The 19,139-nt window shown below is 48.1% G+C and overlaps 1 protein-coding gene across 6 annotated transcripts in view; it reads left to right on the top strand.

The window, feature by feature from the left end:
- The window catches only part of GGT1 (gamma-glutamyltransferase 1), a 61,174-nt gene that overhangs the window by 24,063 nt on the left and 17,972 nt on the right, over window positions 1–19,139 (top strand). The window contains exon 1 of one of the 6 annotated variants that reach the window (XM_052797808.1): window positions 3,971–4,098. The exons of 3 other annotated variants lie outside the window; for them this stretch is intronic. The gene's annotated coding sequence lies outside the window, so the exon portion shown is untranslated. Of the gene's footprint in view, window positions 1–3,970; window positions 4,099–5,815; window positions 5,893–12,393; window positions 12,561–19,139 lie in introns of those variants that run through there. 2 more of the 6 variants (XM_052797809.1, XM_052797807.1) reach the window with 2 other exon arrangements.

Raw genomic sequence — 19,139 nt, 5'->3', positions numbered from 1 at the left:
TGATGGAGAAATGGTAGGGATAGCCCATGTAATATTAATTAGGCCTTAAGCCTTTTGCTTCTTGCAGCTGAGGCTCTCTTTGCAGCCCATGGGGCCCCTTGGTGGTGTTCTGGGTCTGAGGCATGCATCTCTGCAGTGATGGGTTATAAAAATGACAGAGTTCTGCTAAGTAATTATGGACACCGGTCTGCTCATGATTAGGCAAATTAATCAAGTTCTAGCAGGGCCCATAAAAGCAGATTTGTTGGTCTGTATATTGCCCGAACAGAGAATGTTAACAACTTGTGATCTTGTGGTCACAGTTAAATGGGACACATTACTGCAAGCGCAGGGAAGGTCACCAGTCCGCTCCAGTGACGCGTGGCATTAACTTGACTTCTCAGCACAGGAGAATTCTGAGCTTCCGCTACTTCCCTGATGAATTAATTAGGTATCTGAGGTACATGGAGGATTTCTGTTACCTCCATTCCGGGAGCATGCTGCACCCATTTCATTTAGATGAATTTTATCTTGATTAAATTAAGCTGGACTGTGAAGCTGAATACCGTGAGGTTTGGACACACAGTCTTGTGCTGAACTGCTGTAGAGCCTGGCAGAAAGGCAGAGCAGCAGCTCTGAAAGCACCACCAGAGACACCCGCCACAGCTCTGGAAGGATTGGGGTCCTGTCCTGTCCCACTCAGGAAGTGTATCACACACCTCCAGCGTGGGGTATCTCTTCCAGCCCTTGGGGGGGCTTTCAGAGGGAGGTGGTGGGAAGCCCTGACTCTTCTCACATTCTGCCCCAGGCTCGCACTTCCCCGCTCTTTCCCTCCACCTTCTCCGCTTCTCCATTGCTGCCTGGTTCGGCGCGTGCTTTCCGGCCACCTTTGCTGTCCTCCCCAGCTCTCTGCTTTCCCCTGGTAGACCCACAAGAAGCCCTACAGAAAGGGAAGGGAGAGTCACTGGGACCGGCAGGAGGCTTTTCAAGGCAACAGCACAAGGTCCCCTTCGTAACACCTTGTGCTTTTGATCAGCCTGTAAAAGGCGGCAGTAAAGCAAAAAAAAAAAAACCAGCAGAGCAAATGCAGTTAATGAAGCAGACGCCGGGAAGCGGCACGTCCAGGCGCACTCCGTGGTCCCAGGGGCTGCTTTGCTGTTCAGCCACCTGCCTTTGGGACGCAGCGGTGGCTGCTTGCCTGCTGATGCTTTCACAAGGCTGATGGGAGGTGCAGGGGAAGGCCCTGGGACCTCTCTAGGCATTACCATACATTAGACCATTTGAGAGGCTGATCTAAGACAGGAGAAACAGTGGGGGAAAGCCCTGCAAGGACTTAAAATGAGCCTTGCCACCGGCTCTTGCATTTCCAGCCTTTAAGAGGCAGAAAGATCTGATCTTATAGTAAGTATGTCCTTCTGGGATCCCTTTTTTTTGTGTGTCTCATAAAAATATTTCTAAAGAGCTTTTAGAAAACCTGGCTTAGAAGGGACCTCCACAGTTTAAGGCTATGGGCTGGAGTTACAGTTTCATAAAAGAATTAAACCATCTTAAGCCCATACAGGAGAGGCTGAAGGCAACGCCTGGTGCTGCTAAGCTTCTTTTGGAGTTTGAAACCACTAAGTGCACAGATTATATTTGCTCTAAGCATCTTAACAGCAGTGCTAAACCACTGAGAGCAACCACAGGCCTCTGGGGGAGTATGTGGACCAGGTGCTGGAGGCCAGCCAGCTGGACTGTGGAGGTCTGATCTGAGCAGGCACAGTGCGTGAAAATGCTGGTGGCTGGTTTGAGTGGTGTCTGCATGGGAAGCTCAGTGCTCTCACCATCGCTGCCTCTGGCAGAGTGAAGCGAGTCCAGCCATCAGGATGACACATAAGAAGTCCTTCTGCTGAGGAGGATGACACCACTGACTCAGACTTTCATGTTCTCCAAAGACCTCAGCACTTTTTAAAAAACTTTTAAAAACTTGTTTACAGTTCATGGCAGGCCTGGAAAAGTGACCAGCTGTTTTTATTTCTTTCCAGCTTGACTAGTTTTTCTCCATCTATATTCAAGGATAAAAAGACATCTCTCAGCTAAAAAAACCCCGAGTAGTAGAAGAGTACAAGAAGCAGGGCTCAAAGTGGGAATTGGAGCATAAAAGCATTCTCTGAAGCATTTCCTCCTCTGTCCAGGAACCTTTCAAAGCCAGGTTGTTACGTGCCACTGACCCAACATTTAGACTTAGATGGGTGATCAGAAGCAAGTCTCTAAAGCCCAGTGCTGAAGGGGCTTCTCTAGCTGTTCTGTACTGCTCAGCCAGCCTCTGGACACCGGACCGGAGCTTCCCCCTGGAGCTAGCATAAGTATCCCTCCAGCTTGTGCCCTGGTCACCAGTGTCACCCACTCCAGCCTTTGAAAGACAAGAGCCACTGAGCCAAACTGACCTACTGCCCTGTTCACACCATCGATGAATTTGGATCTTACGCTGCTGGCATCTGATTTATGTTTTGTCTCTCGCCTAAGACACTCTGAGGGATTCGCCCTGGGGGGTTTGAACTTAGGTGATCCCTAGATCCGCTTCAGTCTGCAGGGCAGTGCCATGAGCAGACAGGCAGGAAAGGGTAGCGCTGCCCGCCTTGATCTTTTCCAGGAGGCTGCAGCGTAGCTTGTCCAGTGCCGCTCCCTTCAGCAAACAGGCTTTTCCTAGGAGTCTTGTCTGTGTCATTAATACCTGGCACCGCTGAGCTGCTCGGCACAAAAGCTCTTTTGGGCTTTGCCAGGTTCAGGTTTGGTTTGGATAACGCCCATGTGTGCCACTTCTGCCCTGTGGACAAAGCTTGCTGCTCACCTCGGTGCCATCCTGCACGCGCTGTCCCTTGGGCAGTGCTACAGACGGAGCCTTTCCAGACAGGCTGTCAGAGCCTATGATCTTCACCAGATGCATTAACTGTGTTAACCTTTGAAGTAAAGTGAATTTCTAATGTCAGAACAGCAGAGGCCGATGTACAACCTTCCACCTTCCCCTACTCTTTTTTTCTCACCATAAAAAAATGCTTTGGCCTTTTCTGTGCTTACCACAGCAGTTTTGCGTGGCTTAGCCCATGTTTGCCTCATCGCGTCAGTCCACACGGTTCACTTCTAAGGAATTTCATCCACGCCTTAAAGAAATTGAGGAAGATGAGGTTGGGAAGGCTCTGGGCCACAGGTCCTGCCTCAGTGATTGCAGGCAGCAATGCTGAAAAGGAAGAAAACCGGAGGGAAAAGCGAGCTGCTTTAGAGGAGCTTACCTTGTGAAAGATGCTTGTAAGAGCAGTGACCAAGTGCATCCCTCTGCACCATCATCCCACGGGACAAAGGAAAGGTGCCGGCGTGCCGTTCCCCAGACCTACCTCGACCCCAGAGGGATCGCTGATGGGGTCCCAGTACAAGAACTGGGACTGACCCGGCTCTTGACGTCTCTCCCCACACTCCCTGGTGTCGGGTGGTATTTCTTATTCTGCAGGCTGATGCCCAAGGTGCAGCCTCACAGTGAAACAGGCCAGTCGACCCCAGGGAGGATTTCCCTTCTCTTTTTGACGCAGTTTGAGCCAAATATAGGGCTACTCCGCGAACAAGGTGTTTGCATGCCCGAGGCGGTGAGCCTGTGCTTGGTGAGGAATAGCAGGTCACGTCCAGGAGGCAGGGGCATGGTTGGAGGCCACGGCCCTTGCAGGGCCGTCCGGCTTCGGTGCAGCACAGGCGACCCTTTGGCTGGACAGGAGAGGATGGGATGCAGAGGGAATGCGGCAGGGCAGTGGCAAGGGGGGCACGCCGCGGAGGGCGATACCCCCGTGGGATGCTGCTGCTGCTAGCAGCACATCCATGCCCCATGGCAGCCACCTCCTCTGGACAACTGGCGGACCCCCTTGTCCGAAACGCCACGGATCGCAGGCTGGCTACCTTTGAATTTCCTCCCATCTGTGCCATCTAGTGCCCAGTACAAGAACTGGGACTGACCCAGCCTCTCACCCACAGGGGAACAGCCCGGCTGCTCTGGAGAAGAGGCTCTCCTCTCCCTGGGCCAGGCGCCAAGCCCTGGGCCAGGCAGGACCCCTGAGATGCCGCACCGCCTGCATGGAAAATCCCACTTAGCTCCAGGTAGGATCGAAGCGCGCAGGTGTGTCTGTGGGGCGGATGGAGCGGGGAGAGTGACTCTTTTCGGAGGCTGGAGGTGAGATGAGGCTGGGCGGTAGGACGCTGCCGGAGGCTCCAGGTAGGGAGAGGAAGGCTTGAAGCTCTCGGGAATCCTGCCTTTGCTTTTCAGGCATTGTGTGCCCGTGGCGTGCTCTGATGCTGCACACGTGTTTTAAGGGACGAAAATCCTGACCTCTGTCAGAACTGGAATTCTCCTATTTGGATAGATTTCAATGCTATTCCAAGGGGAGCTACAGTTAGCTATACTTAAGTGAATGCCCTAGACAGTAAAACACTTCGGTTTTCAATATAGGCATAGGTTGTTGGGCATAATCTTTATGTTATGCCATTTCTTGGGTAAGTCCCTTGTACTAAGTTGTTGCTTTTTCAAAAAGCTTCTATAGCTGTAGCTTGATATGCCAGCTTTGATTCTTAACTCTGCCTCTGTCCTCTCTATCCTTTTCAAAGGAATACTTTTCCTCTTTACAGACCCAGTTTCATTTATAAGCTCTAAATAAGAGGGGATGAATCAGGAGCTAACAAATTCCTGCTTCCTCCTTGCTGCATTTTTTCCCACAAATCTGTGTAAGATGTTTAATGGTGGTGAAAAAAGCTGCTAACTCAAACCCATCAGTATATATCCATCCTTCATGTTGGTTTATCACAGCCAGGCATTACGTATTTCTCTATATTGAATTTCATCTGCTTGTCTGCCCTGTTTCACAGATGTTTTCAAGTTTTCCACAAGCTCTTTGAATTTTTCCTGACGTCCTTTGCTAGCTCCATAGGTTATCTTCTGCCATTTCATTACTGGGCCACAAGTAAATATATTGAACATGCTGCCTCTAGCATCCATAGGGCACCCACTCAGCTTTTTCTGCATGAAGTTTTGAGCATTCGTTCTTCGCTTGTTACTTGTACTGGATTAAAAATGATTACCTGATAACTGCTTCCCAGAACTTCCTATCAGCAACTTCAGGGAGTTAGTAGTAAAACCGTTCAAGAGGAATATGAACGTGTTCTTGTTCTCGGGATCCCATCCAGGAGTCTGAGCTCTGCTCCTCTTTGCTTGTGAACTATATCTGCTGGTTTGCCTCTGCAGGATATATTGCACAGGCACATCATGCTGTTTCTGAAATGTAAATTTTCCTACTCATTTATTTTTTTCTTGGTACTTAAGTAAGCCTGATTGCTTAGGAAGTCTCAGTAGCCTTTTCAAATGTGAAAAGGTAGAATTACCCCTTAGCATCTGATAGGTAACTGGCTGTAGTGATAGCTCAGTGGATTTGGAGCTGGCATGCTCAGAGCTCTCCTGGGGCTGCTATTGATCTTGGCACGTTATTGCTTTTGAAGGGACTGATCTTTGAAACCAGGGCTGCAGGAAGTCATTTAAGGATGTGTTTGCATCCTGCTGAGCAATGAAACTGTGAGGATTTCAGTGGGAAGGAAACTCCTCTTGAAACAGATGCGGTGTTTATCTGCTTTCCCTAATTAGCGCTCCATCTTCCTGGAGGTGGTATTCTCCAAAGCATCCCCTCGGCAGCAGGAGGCCAGCACTGGTGTCAAGCCCCCACTTGCCCAAAGCTTAGTCGGTCCCAGCTGTGCTCTGGAGAGCTCTACTTCTGGGGCACCTGAGCTCAGCGCAGGTGTTTTGCTGTGCTGCCTGCACGGCTGTCTGCACACCTGCAGTTGCTCTTCTGAGACCAAGCGGTGCAGAGAGAAGGGTTGGTTCTCCAGCGAGCTCCTGGCTTCTCACAGGTCTGTAAGCTCCTTTATTGCTGTCTCTTCGTACTTTGGGACTCACGGTCTCTAGGGCTTCACGCCTTCCCCTATGTAATTCACTCCCAAGTCTGTTGGTGTGCCACAGGCGCAGGTGGTTTTTTTACACAGGCTTTAAGGTGTTTGTGAGAGACGGGTGCCAGCAAGAGTCCTTTCCGCCGTTTGTCCCCAGAGCCCCTTAATTAACAGGGAAGCCCCAAAATCTATTTTATGTGCGAGGAAATGGAGGCTCAGACAGGCAACGTGATTTATTGCAATCATTTAGCAGCAGAAAGAGGAGTAAACCCCCTTTCACCCCCCAAACCTCAGCGCTGTAACCCCAAGGCTGTGTGTTTCGCTTCGCCCAGCCCCTGCCCACGCAGCAGAGTCAATGTGGGTGCCCAGCTGTAACCTGGGGAGGTTTGGCACGGGGGACTCGTTCCCCTGTGCTGAGGAGGTGCGTGGCCTTACGTGCATCATCATCCATCGTGGCACAGTAGCGGCTGTGCCCGGGTATCGCGGCAGGTCGAGTCCTGGGAAAGGCTGAGCTCATTGCGGCGGCTGAGCCTGGCTCTGGCCAGCCCATCTGGTTGGAGTGGTAGAGGGAAGGGGTTGTGTGACAGCTGGGCTCTCAGCTCCCCAAACGTGTGTCCCAGCTTTAATTACAGTGACACTGCTGCCTGGGTGTAATTAGCAGTTGAGAAACTCTGCGTGTGATTTTAATAAGCTGAGAGTAATGCAATTTGTCTTTCCTATAAGAGATGCTTTGCAAACAAAAAATGTAATTAAAAAGCACGTGCACGGGGCAAACAGCGACTGTGCAGTGGGTGTGTTACTGCTGTATGTGCAGCGCATCTGGCACACGGCCTGGCCTGGCACAGGGTTGCCCACTTTGGGGCAGTCTTCAGGATGGTGTTCCTGGGGAATCAACATGTGAAAACTGCAGGATTTGGCTTAATTGTGGGTTTTACAAATAGCTCTTCCCTGTCTTCACGGCTCCCTTTTGATATAAGGTTGTTCCTTGATAAGGATGAGTCTCCTGGGTGTCGTCCTCCCCGTTGCTTTTCATTCCCGTCACCATTGTGTTTCTGTGCTCTTCCCCAGGAGCCCAAATTAGCTCGAGGCTGGTGGCATCTCTGTGGCAGAGGCCAGCGAGGCAGCTGGGGCAGCATGGGGGGGGCAGGAAGCCCTTTCAAGAGCAGCCAGCGTTTCTGGTAGCCTCAGATCTGAACAGCCGAACCTAGCCCCGGACTCTGCCTCTCTTCCCTGCTCCTTCCTGCTCTCTTAAAAAAAAAAAAAAGAGAGAAGTCTCTTTTATCTAGACTCCTGTCTCTGCACAGGCCAGCCCTGCCCTGCTGGAGTTCGAAGTTCATTTCTGGCCATGGGACCTCTCACAGGGGAGCAGCCCCATCGAGTCCCCAAGGTCTGTTTCCCCCAAACCCCCATTACACACCAGTGCTGACCTCACCAGCAAATCGTCCCTCTTCCCCAGTGCCGCGACTGTGCAGGGGACAAGGGGGGAAACGGAGGCACAACAGCTATCGGAAAATGGTTATACTGTCTCCCCAGGCATCAGAGGGCCGGTGTCGGGGATGCGTGCCCGACATCTAGGGAAGGAAGGAGACTGGGAATATCGCCCCAGCCTGTGGGAAGCCCTTTTGCGTCTGTCTGCAGGGGAAGGTGAGGGACTTTCCTTGGGGAGGCCACTTGCCCCCCCTGCAAATGTCCATTTGCGCCTGGTGGCACTGGCTGCTGTGGCTCTTGTAATTTAGGGAGTGCCTATGTTTGTAGTACCCCTCCTCTCGACCTGTGGGAGACACCCTGATCTTTGAGAGGGCAGAGCCTGAGAAATGCCTGTGATTTCCCATCTGTTGCCATTTCTCATTGCCTGGGAGCAGTGGTCAGGGGTCCCAGTTGGTAAGAGGGGCTTAAAAGCGGCTTGTTCACTCATATCCCTTTGTGCTGTGCTGTGCAGGTGTAACTGGCCTGCTGCCTGCTCTGCCAGCTAATTGCAGCCATGGCACGTTGAGAAAGCAAACAAACCCTTCCCCAGAGATCAGGTTGAAACGTGGTAAAGGGATCTGTGATTCCCACTGGCAGTGGAAACGGCAGCAGGTGTGGGCTCAGCAGATGGTAAAACATCCAGGATCTGCCCCATCCCAACCCAGAGAGGCTGTGGAGCAAATGCAGAGCAGCTCATCCGTGTGGGATGGAGCTGATGGGGCCAAGCTCATGTGCAAGCTTGGTCGCTGTGCAGTGCTGCGTGTCCAGCCTCTGCAGCACGCGTGCTCCTCCCAAAGCCATGGCAAGTGGGTCTTCCCAGGAGCCGTGCTGATAAAGCCTCTGCCTCTCTGCCTCCAGCCCAGCTGGCCCATTCACAGTTTGCAAGAAAGGCTGCGTGTGCTTTGAGGCACAGGCTTGTGATTCTGATATCTCAAAAGCAATGGTCATCTCCGGTGCCTTTTGCAGCACCGAAATAAACAAGCCTAAAGAAGGCTGGGCAGGGGGTCAGATAAACCAGACAGGGAGTCTTTTCTCCCATCTAGGGCTTTGGGACCTGTACTTGAGATGTGAGTCTTGTTCTCCTGATAGCAGGTTGCCCCTCTCGGGACAGGAGAGCCCTTATCCCTTCCACAGTCCTATGTTATGCTTTGCCCAGAGGAGGAGATGCTGCAAGCATCAAACCTGCCAGGTTTCTGCACTCAGATGCAGAGGCTATTCAAGACAGGGCTGTGACAGAAGCCTGCCCCATTGTACAGTAGTGTCCATCCCATGTATGGGCTATGGCTCAAGGATGTTTTCACCAGGATTAAATCTGTACCACGCATTTCCCTCTTAAGGTCAAAACTGTTGGGTCACAAAGGGCCACACAGAGGTGAACTGTATTACCAAAGTCTTAACTGGACTATCTGTGAGCCTGAAGGATGAGGGGGTACTCAGAGCTGCAGGGAGCGACATCTTTAGAAAGGAAAATCTATCTGTTTCCCAGGGCTGTCATTCTGGGGAGCAAACAGTGTGAGGTGCTGAGAGCCGTTGGAATAAACCAGATGTAAATCCAGATTCTCGCTTATGGCATGAGCTCTCTGGCATGGTATGCGACCTTCCTGTGTAGTGCTATATGAATTATCTGTACTGCTGCTGAGCACCCTCTTAACCTGCCCACAGCAGGGAAAAGGGTCCTGGTGTAAATCAGAGCTCTCCAGCCCATAAAGCTCTTGTTTCTGGGTGTTCATCCTAGAGATGGGTTTGCCCTCTGGAGACTGGTGGAGGTGTAGCCAGAAAGTACGTAGCCCCTGCACACTCAGTGCAAACTAGCAATTTATCTAAAGCTTTCTCAGGGACTCGGTGAAAATTCTTCCCACATAGCACGTGAAGAGCTATCAGTGGCTCTTTGCTCCTGCAGCACCCTCGGAGGTGGATTGATTCCCATCACCATGTCAGCTAAGTGGCCCCGCAGTGTGCAGCGGTAGAGGCAGGCACCGACAGGCCTGGGGATGCGGGTTGACAAGTAGGGATGACGGATCTGGAGATGGCTGCGTTGCTTCTTGCCTCTGCTGCTTTGCCCCATCCCTCTCTGAGAGATTGCAACTCTGACGCTGCTATGGGGCAGGAGCTGCGAAGTGGTCCAGTTGAAAACTTACCATACTAAGGTAACCCAGGACTGATTCTGGCTTACCAGGATGTGCTGAATTTTATGCTGAGAGGTTTCATTTGTTGCTCCGAGAGCAGCAGAGCTGATCCTTCAGCAGAAATTGCTGAGAAAGCGAAAAGAGGTAGTGAGGCTTCTTGAGAAGTGAGGCTTCCTGAGAAGTGTGGCTCTCCCAAGACAAAGTTTGGGCGGGCTGCACACACAGATCTCCATGGGGCTGAGCCTTGGATCCGTCTTCGTTCACGTCCAGGAATAACTTCTATGCCTCACGTCTTTGACTCACGCTGATTCTTAGGCAGAATGGAAAAAAGATTTGTGGCGGTCTGTAGAGTGGACCTTGGCTCTTCCTGGGAAGAGTCCTCGTTCTTCTGGTTTTAGGGCCCTCCTGCTTTGGTTAGACTTTAACAGCAATTAGTCAGCCAACAACTTTCTATAGTAATCCACAAGTTTTCTATTAAGTGGCAAACACTTTGAACTTCTCCCCGGCTCCTCTGCTGGAATCTAATCTGCTGTCATTTTTCACAAGGAGATGGAGTTACCTTCATGTTTTATTCTCTTCCTGTTTACAGTGGGGGAGAAGCCAAAACCATGAGAAACAGTGAAAACAACAGCCCACGGAGCTCCAGGCACTGTGCAATTAGATCACTGTCAGCCTCTGCACTTGTCACTTCCAACTGTGTCTGGATTTACTGTATATATCGGACACGTGACAGGGAAGAGAGGTGATGTCTAGCAACGTGCTTAAAGGAATCTTGGGGGAAGATTCCTTATTCCAACCCGGGCACTGACCTGCTCTGAAGCCGCAGGCAAGATTGTCTTGTTGCCCTGTCTCTAAAGTGAGGATGTGAATGTTTTCTCACGTTGGCCTGTAAGGCTCCCTGGCCCTGATAGTAGCTTAAAAATGCTGTTAAGTAGTAAGAATTTTTGTGGCGATGATGGTAAGAATTTGGCAATCTGGACAGGTTATGGAGTTTGGGGATCTTCCTGTAGGTGCAGCGAGTACTGGAGGCTGTTATTTGGTAGACAGCTTCACACAGTCTCCCTTGTGTCTCTCCCTCTCTTAGCATGAGTATCGGTGGAGAAATAAAGGAAGGGACCTATTATGACTCTGTCCTTCCTCTTTGTGCTTACAGTTTGGTTAGAGCTCGCTCTGCCACCCATCTAGCACGTTTAGGCTGCCTCCAAACTATCTTGTAAAAGACATGCTGCCCCTTGAGCAAATGGGGAGCTTTCCTTGGGATGGATGGGGTCTGCTGCAGTTGTGGTCGTACTGAAAAATGCCTGCCAGGGGTGCAGATTTCTCCTCTGGATAAGGATATGATAAGAATTCAATGTGAATTGTTTATGTTTTGGTCCCAACAGCTCCAAACCAACAGAACAAGAGAGAGTAGTTTACTGAGATCATGTGTATGTAATTTGCAGGGGAGTGCAAATACAGCAAGCAAGTCTTAGATATGGAGGAGAAATGGGCTAGTTTGTCCTAGATCTGAAAAAAACCCAACCCTTTTATGCAGACTTCCTAGCAGTTAGAAGGGGATCTAACTCAGATATGTATCTGCTTTTGAGTCCCTTGATGCTATCAAAGCAAGCCCATTCCTTAGGGTAAATGAGATTTGGACCATGATTTAGTGTACAGGAACACTATTTACCGTGTCTTAAATAGCTCCCTTACTTAGGCTGGCACAGTGTTACGTGAAGAGGACAGGGGAGATCTCTGGCTGAAAAATAACCTGGGAAGGGGAAAAAGTAAGATCGTTCTCTAGTTCGCTACACATTGCACAAGCACCTCTGCTTGCAAGAGTCATTCCCACATCTCCCTTCCCCACCCAAACCTAAGAACTAGCCGTGGAGGTTCCTGTCGGTACGGGATTTCGATTCTATGAGCTGGTGGCATTCATGTGGCTGCTGTTGCATGACCCTGCCTGCAGATCTTGGTGCAGTTGCTGGTAGGTGACAGTAACTCTATGAATTTCACTTTGTGAAAGCCTGGGCTGGCTCCTGTCTTTTCCAGTTGCCTCAGCTGAGAAGACGCACATCTTCTGTTAGACTTGGCATCTCTATACAGCTATTCCAGAGAGACTCGACCGATAATTTATAAGCTCTGAATTGGTAAAACCTTGTCCTAATGCATGACATGGCTTTTCATGGTCAAACAAGCCCTTCAATGAAAGATCAACAAAACTGTAACGAAGGAAGTTGAAAATGAATTATTTTCCCTTTGGAGAGCAATGGTACATCCTTGAGAGATTTCCTCTCCATTCACAGGCTACAAGACTTCCTCTGATGGAGAAGGGCAGGATGTGCCTCTCAAGAGCTTCCCAGGTCGGTGTCCAGGACACCACCTTTTATAGGATGCACGTTCCTTCTCCTCCACAGAGCTCCCAGCCCCTATGGCCACGGAGCTGGGCAGTGCTCCAGCATCAGCTAACTTTGAAGAGTGCAGGAATGGGATTTTCCCTAACAGGGTGGGTATGGGGGCAACGGTGCTCTAATGCAGAGGGTGTCCTTGCTGTCAGGGCTTGTGCCACAAGCAAAACCAGCAACTGGCAGAGTATTGTTCGATGCATGAAGAAAAGGAAAGAAACAACTTTGCCAGTACGGATTCACTCCTGGGACTAACCAACATCAAAGTATGGTCTCCATTCAAGTCTGGTCTTTCCTGGCTCTCCACCCTCTATGCCGTTCCCTTTGCCGTGAGAAAGTACGGCACGGAAGGTGTCTGACCACTGTTCTCAGCTTGCCCTGTGAGGCAGCAATTCTTCAGGGACGAAGAGGGGGAAGGGTGGCATGCCTTTACTGCTCAAAGATATGACTTCATTACATCACCCTCCCTTTCTGACCGCTCCCATATATAAAGTCTTGTGGCCACTCAGCTCTGTGTGACCGATCCTGCTTTTGAAATCCTTGCTTCTGGGAACCCTAGAGGGATAAGGGGCAAGAGAGCAAGGCAGAAGCGTCTTCTTTTGGTGTCACTACCTGAAGGTGAACTGCACCCAGGGAGAACAGAACTTTTAAAGTAGTGAGTAAACAGCACGATTTTATCTTATCATCTCCATATTTTGGTTGGATTGGGGTGTGAAATAGAGGAGTTGTTTCTTTCCCTTTATTATGTACCTTTCCAGCTCTTTAATTGTACTTTATTCAAGTGTACCCTTGTTTCACAAGCCTTCAGGCTCAGGTTGGAAGAGCAAGTGTTTATCTTTTATAGGGATTGCCAGGTCTTGATCTACTGTGTTGACTTGGGATTCTCTTGGTTAATGCAGGCCAGGTCACAGGCAGCAGGGTCTCTGTCCAGGCAATCTGAACAGCTGCTGATTCACCCTTTAGGGGAGCTACTTAACGCTGTGCCTTAATAGGGTCAGCAGTACGTGAACTGATGGTTTCAAGAGGAATTGGGTTTTCTGACAGAGGCTGAGATCAGAGAAAGGAGCTGGGAGTCTAGTGACCTGGTATCTCAACCAGGTCACTGGGCAAGATACTTCACCTCTGCATGGCCCATCCAAGCCTTTGAATGTCCCCTATCTACCACCCACCTCGATGCTGGTCTTCACTCCTTACTGGGTTGAAAAGGTCAATGGAAAGGTTGGTATGTAGGGTCATAAGACTGAGGCACAATTTGACCCTGGTTTTGCGTGTAGTATGAGTGACATGGTATGCTGATAACAGAAGTGCTGCTTTAGCAATCTTAAAGAGGAAAGACTCTCAGAACTACCAGAGAGGTCAGAGCTATACAAACACTGGAAGGCAGATTTCATGGGGTCCTAAAGATGACAAATTCTTACGTAAGTCAATGTCCTGCTGGCAAGTAGTCCTCTTCAGAGAAAGCTAGGTCTAAGGAGTGGGCCGAAACCCATAGATCTTGCATACCTCTTTCCACATCATTCTGTACTTCTAAGTGGTAAGTTGGAAAATGCAGACCCTGTTGGGATGGGAGGTCAAGTACTGGCAGGTTTCTTACCTGACAGCAAGAGGGAAGGCCAGGAAGCAGGTGCAGAGCCAGAAAAGCTGCAGGGACAATGTATAGATGCTGGGAGTGTCCTCCAGAAGCAGAGTGGAAGGGCAATGCTGTGGGAGAGAACAGAGCTCCTGATGCAGAGCAGGGAGAGCGCTCAGCAGAGCGCATGTCGGGATTAGTCACGTATAGGGGAAACTGGCCTGTGAAGCAGAAAGAAGTGTCCTGAAATAAATCAAGCAGGCCACATTTAATTCTTTGTAAAGTAATTTCTGTTGCAAGGAACTATCAAGGGCAACTGTAGTTGTGTGAGAAGGAACAGATTCTGCCCAGGAAAATGAATATTTAGACACATGAAGGACCAGAACAGCACCCAGGAGACTGTGTGCTCAGTACCAGAACAAAAAGAATGGCCCTCTCCCATGCATGCTTGGAAAACAAAGACCTGCTTCTGCTCTTGGCTGTTTCTTATGCTATGGTATCTCCATCTCATGCCGATTACTAAAGCTGAATCCAACAGCTCTGGTTACCGCTTTAGGAGAAGAGGTGCAACATCCCCCACTGAAAATCCACTCAGTCCCCATATAGCTGTTTTGTTTGTGCTGAAGCCCTTCTAACATGTCAAAGGCGGGGTCTCCGGGACCAGGGCTCTTCTTTCTAATCCAGAACAAGGTACCAGTCCTGGGCTGCGTTTCCTCATCCAGCTGTCCACAACAAGCAGGAGTCAGACTGTGGCTACTCCAGGAGACGCAAAGTTATTCAAACCAGCTCCATGGCAATTAAGACACTCCTCTATCTGTAGGGTCTTGATTTAGCAAAAGCAGGTGAATTTAAGCAGGTAGCTACAATGTTTTTTCAGTTGGAAGCTGAGCTCTTTTCCAAGTTCTGCTGAAGTCTGTGGAAACCTCTTCAGTGAATGCAGTCTCGAGTTCGTTTATTATTTTGGAATCTAGGTTTTTTGTTTGGTTGGGTTTTTGTTTGGTTTTGGTTTTGGTTTTTTTCCCTCCGCATTAGTTAAAACATCAGGAAATTGAGACCTTGGATTGCATGTTCTGCCATAAAAAGGAGGAGTCTGAACAGTAGATGTGATTGTGTGATCTGTGTTGTGTGAGTCATTGCTGGTGTTGCTTCATGAAATTCCTATGGAAAAAAATCAATAGGGGGTAGGGGAAGAAGCAAAAAGTAAAACTATATAGAAGTGCCTTCAGGTTGCCTGATGCTTCTCAGTATCTGCAAGTTCTATCACAAGAGCTGTGAAGGCATTGCTTCATACGCCGACGGATGCACTTCTTTAGAAGAAGGAACAAATGGTGATTTCACTCTGTTGCTCATGTTTCAGTGTAATAGTGCATGCTAATTTTTGGAGAATGTTAAAGATGACCATGCCATGAACATCACAAACAGAAAGAGGTGGCAAGCCCTACAGGAGGTGCTTTTTTTCTTTTTTTGAAATGGGTTGAGATTAACAAGGCAGCAATGCACCTGCATTAAACATGGTATTCCTGTTTGAGGTGTGGCTTTGCTGCTTGAAACATGCAGGGTTGAGTTATAACAGGACTGTCCATTATATTAATGCCTAGACAGAGATACTTGACAGTTCCCAAAGACTAGGTATAACTGAAATGAGGTAGTTGTGCATAGCGCAACCTGTACATAGCAAGCTGTTCACTTATCGGAACCAGAAACACTAACTTCAAGTTTCATAACTTTCTCTGACCCCATCCTCAACTCTACTTGTGCATAAGTGAAAGAGTAACTCGCTGAGGAGCATCCAACTTGTTCCAGCTCTGTGCCAGTAAGAACATGCCACAGATGAGACTGCATTGCCCTTGAAGAAGGGCACAGGAAGTTGCTAAATTTTGGTGGCTCACTGTTATAAAACTTGCCTTTCAGCAGTGGGGGTGAAGAGTAACAGTTGGATAATTATGATTTAGAACAGGAGTTTCTTACAGCTAGCAGCCTTTCCGTGTCACCTTGCACGCTCTGAGACAAATGTGGTGACAGGGAGACACTCTTCTGACCTAGACCTACTTCGGGGACATAGTATTATAGTTCTAAAGTTGCTATTAAGCATAAAAACTGGTACCATCACACCTATGGGCTTAGTAAATTAAGAAAAGGGTTCAGTTCAGTAGACTGCATCTTGAATTCCCCTATAAAACATTCATCATTTAATATTAAAGGTGTGACAGCCTGAAAGTGCAGTTCAGTTTGTTTGGAGCAGAGAGCAGATACCTTTCCACACTGTCTGCTTTTTCAGAGGATAGCTGTTTTGGAAAAGCTCCTGTCACAATCTTTTCTGTGGAGCATCATGGGTCTCACATCAATAAATTAGATACAGTGAGAGCGGTATGTGTTACTAACTGAATATGGCCTGGACTCTGAATTTGTACTTCAGACTGGCCAGTAGAAACAGCAGATACATCAAATCTTTCTGAGCCTGCAGAATATTTTCTGTGCCAGTACCTATTTTTCAGAAAGCTTCTGTTTTTTCTTAAGATCTCTTGGACAATAAGCAATATAACTGAGGGCACCTGCCATCTTGATACTATGTCTTCAGAGGGGTATTTAAAAGTCCTCTTTGAAAGATGGGGCACATGTTAAATCCCTTCCAAATACCTCAAGGCTGGAATGATCATGTTTTATAATACTGATTTTATCAAATGTAAATGTTAAACAGAACTCCGTTTTGTTGCTATTACAGAAAAGAATATGTATTTTTAAGCAGAGGAAACATGGCTCATGTTCTCAAAAATTTTACTCTTGGAGCTAGGCCAAACTTTGTTAATGAGTCATTGTAGTATAGCTACCATCCTTCTGAAGTAAGTAAAGATCCAGTATATCAAAGGTTGGAGTGGGGCAGAGGGACTGGACAGGTTTGGAATTGAGACATTAACCACTTGACTGATCCTGGTAGGTCAAGAGATAGCATCTAGCAGTGCTCACTGGCATCCAGGCAGACTTTGCTTCATCCTGCATTTGCAGGACAGCCTTCTGGCTAAAAATCAGGCTTAGGACATGTGGGCTTGAATCCTTGCCGTGCCCAAGTTTCAGGCACTCTGTGATTTGCCCGTACTGCATTCTGAACGGGCATTCAGGTCCTGCGTTCAAAGCTGGGTCTGAGGCTTCTAGCAAGTCACGGACAGCAGCAGTGGCATAAGCTTTAGTAGCCGAGTCCTTAGAGTCCAAAGACAGTTCGTGCAGCTCGTTACCTTCAGTCTGGGCTGCTCCTGGGGTTTATGCTACACTGCTCGATGGCAGGTGAGCTGCAACTGTGCTTCTAGACTTGGCACAAGCAGACATGTAGGATTGTTGCTTAAAAGCTTCAGTGAGGTTTAGTGATGGAGGGCAGGTTTCTTCATCCCTACTTTCCTGCTCTGGCACCCTTTCTGCCAGAGGGTGCTGCTATGGGAGCAGGGGTGGCAGAACAGGCATCGCATCTTCTCATTGCAGCTGGAATATTAATCTGAACTAAACCCAACGACAATTTAAGGTAGTGTGTGATTGCTGAAGAACAGATATGTGAGCTCATCGGGTGCCCTTGCATTGCCGGCAGTTGCTCACACATGGTTATTCCCACCAGATGCAATCAGCTGAATCCGTCAGGGTGTCTGGGTTTAAGCTCCAAGGTACAGACACACTTAAAATCCAGTCTCTTTCTGAACCGCAAGGGTGCCGGTTGGCTAGGCAAGAGGGGTGTGAGGGTACATGACCATGTGGAGATGGGAGCACTTCTACTTAAGATGACCACATATTTGCTCAGCTGCTTGATCAGAATTTAAGAGCTAGCGATGAGGTATGGGAAAACTCACACTTCCACCACGTAGTAACCGAATCCAAGAACACAGAATGACTCTGCTGGTGATACACAAGCTTTGTGGATGCTAAAATAGGCATTTTAAAATGTGTGGGTTCTTGATTCTTCACCTAGTCAATGATTACTTATGCATTCCTCTGGTACTGTGAATTGAAACATAATGAGTTTCAATGGGTTAATCTCTGTGAGCAGAGCAGTACAAATATCAAATAGTATAGTACGCTTCGGAGAGCTTTTAAGGGAAGATAAGTGGTTACTGCTACTGCTACAAGGATGTATTGTCCCTAGAAAAGGGTTCACTGCTTGAGAGAGGATATTCAAAGGATATCAGTGTATAAAGATCTGTGCAAAAGGACAGAACGGACTTGCAAATACTCTCAAGAGGTAAGGGGGATTTAGAAATTACTATCATTAAGCCGTTCCCCTTGGCCTGGAAGTGCGGGATTTCTTATTCAACTGAATACGGGATGATGTGACTTTTTTTAATATATCAGATGAAAGCTTGCCAAAAGAAAATGATAGGACCTGACTAACCCGTCTGAATAAGCTCAAGTCTAATAAATGACTTCTAGTTTAGTGGCAGAAGAGCATCTGAAAACATCTTTTGCAGCCGTTGGGAGAATAGAATTATTTTAATGAAGAATTTTGGTTTTAAATTGGGAGTGAATGTAACAGTGATGTTGTGAATGAGTTTATAAAACTTTATTTTAATAACTTGCATTTTTGAGATTGAGTTTGCCAGTTCTGGATTTCTGGGAGAATCCCCAACTGGAAAACACTGTGAAAACCATGTGAAATGGGGTATTCTGCATTTATTCCACCTTTCTGCCTTTTTTCACTTCATAGTTTCTGCCGAAGTGTCTTAAAATAAAAAATGTTGTATTTGATGCTAAAATTTCTGCAGGAAAACAGGAAAGTTTTTTCGGGGGAAAAAAGTTGCTTCAAGAGGAAATGATTGTCTCTTTCTCAGTGAACTTAGAGTTTACTCTACATTGGACAGAATACTATACATGCCATTAGGCTTCAGAAAACCTAATGCCTGTTGGAGGAGTTGCAAATCTTGCTTACAATAGCTCTCTTGGTGAACAGCATACCTGAAAGCCAGCTGGAACAGCCTGCTTTATTCAGGGACTTTTTGCTCAGTTCTGTTCAGCGTCGATCATCTCTGGCTTAACATCACAGCAGTAAGTAGGGACCACTGATCTGCGCTGAGGCCTTTCTCCTTAAAATTGATCTGTGTGCACATGAGCCCTCGATGCCGGGCTTAACCAAGAGGGTGCTAAAGGCTTTTAACCTGCATCTGAGGGGGGGGAGGCAGCAAGTCACACAGGGCGCAGGCCAGCTGGAAAGGAACCGACATGGAGATGCTAGCTATGAGGAAGGCTTTTAACTGAGTTGAATGGAGTTACTGCCTTTTTCCAGGGACTGCTCTGTCCCCCTGCTCCAAGCAGGACCAGTGCCTAGATCTGAATCTGGAAGCCTCTTTGGGCTTCTTCATGGCTTGGCTGAACTCTGCTTTAGTTCCCTTGTCACTGGTGGAGATGAAGACGGCGTAAGACTTCAACCTAAATATCTCGTGATGGGTAAGTACAAGAACTGCGTAGTTTTATGTTCCAGCTTAATACCAGAACGTATCTCCTGTCTCATTGTGTGGCCTAGAATTGACTGAACCAAAAATATCTGCTTGTTTTGAATTCCAGACACTTCAATAGTTGAGTCACAGTTTTCTACAGAAATCTGTGTAAGACTTGAATTGGGAATGATTGCCTTAGATACAAGAGGTGGTTGTTAATAACTTGTTTAAAGTCTCTAGAAGGCATCGTGTGGAC

Source organism: Harpia harpyja, chromosome 9 (assembly GCF_026419915.1).
Source record: "Harpia harpyja isolate bHarHar1 chromosome 9, bHarHar1 primary haplotype, whole genome shotgun sequence".
Taxonomy (NCBI): domain Eukaryota; kingdom Metazoa; phylum Chordata; class Aves; order Accipitriformes; family Accipitridae; genus Harpia; species Harpia harpyja.
Note: the sequence above shows the minus strand (reverse complement) of the source record. Positions and strands in the feature narration are given on the sequence as shown.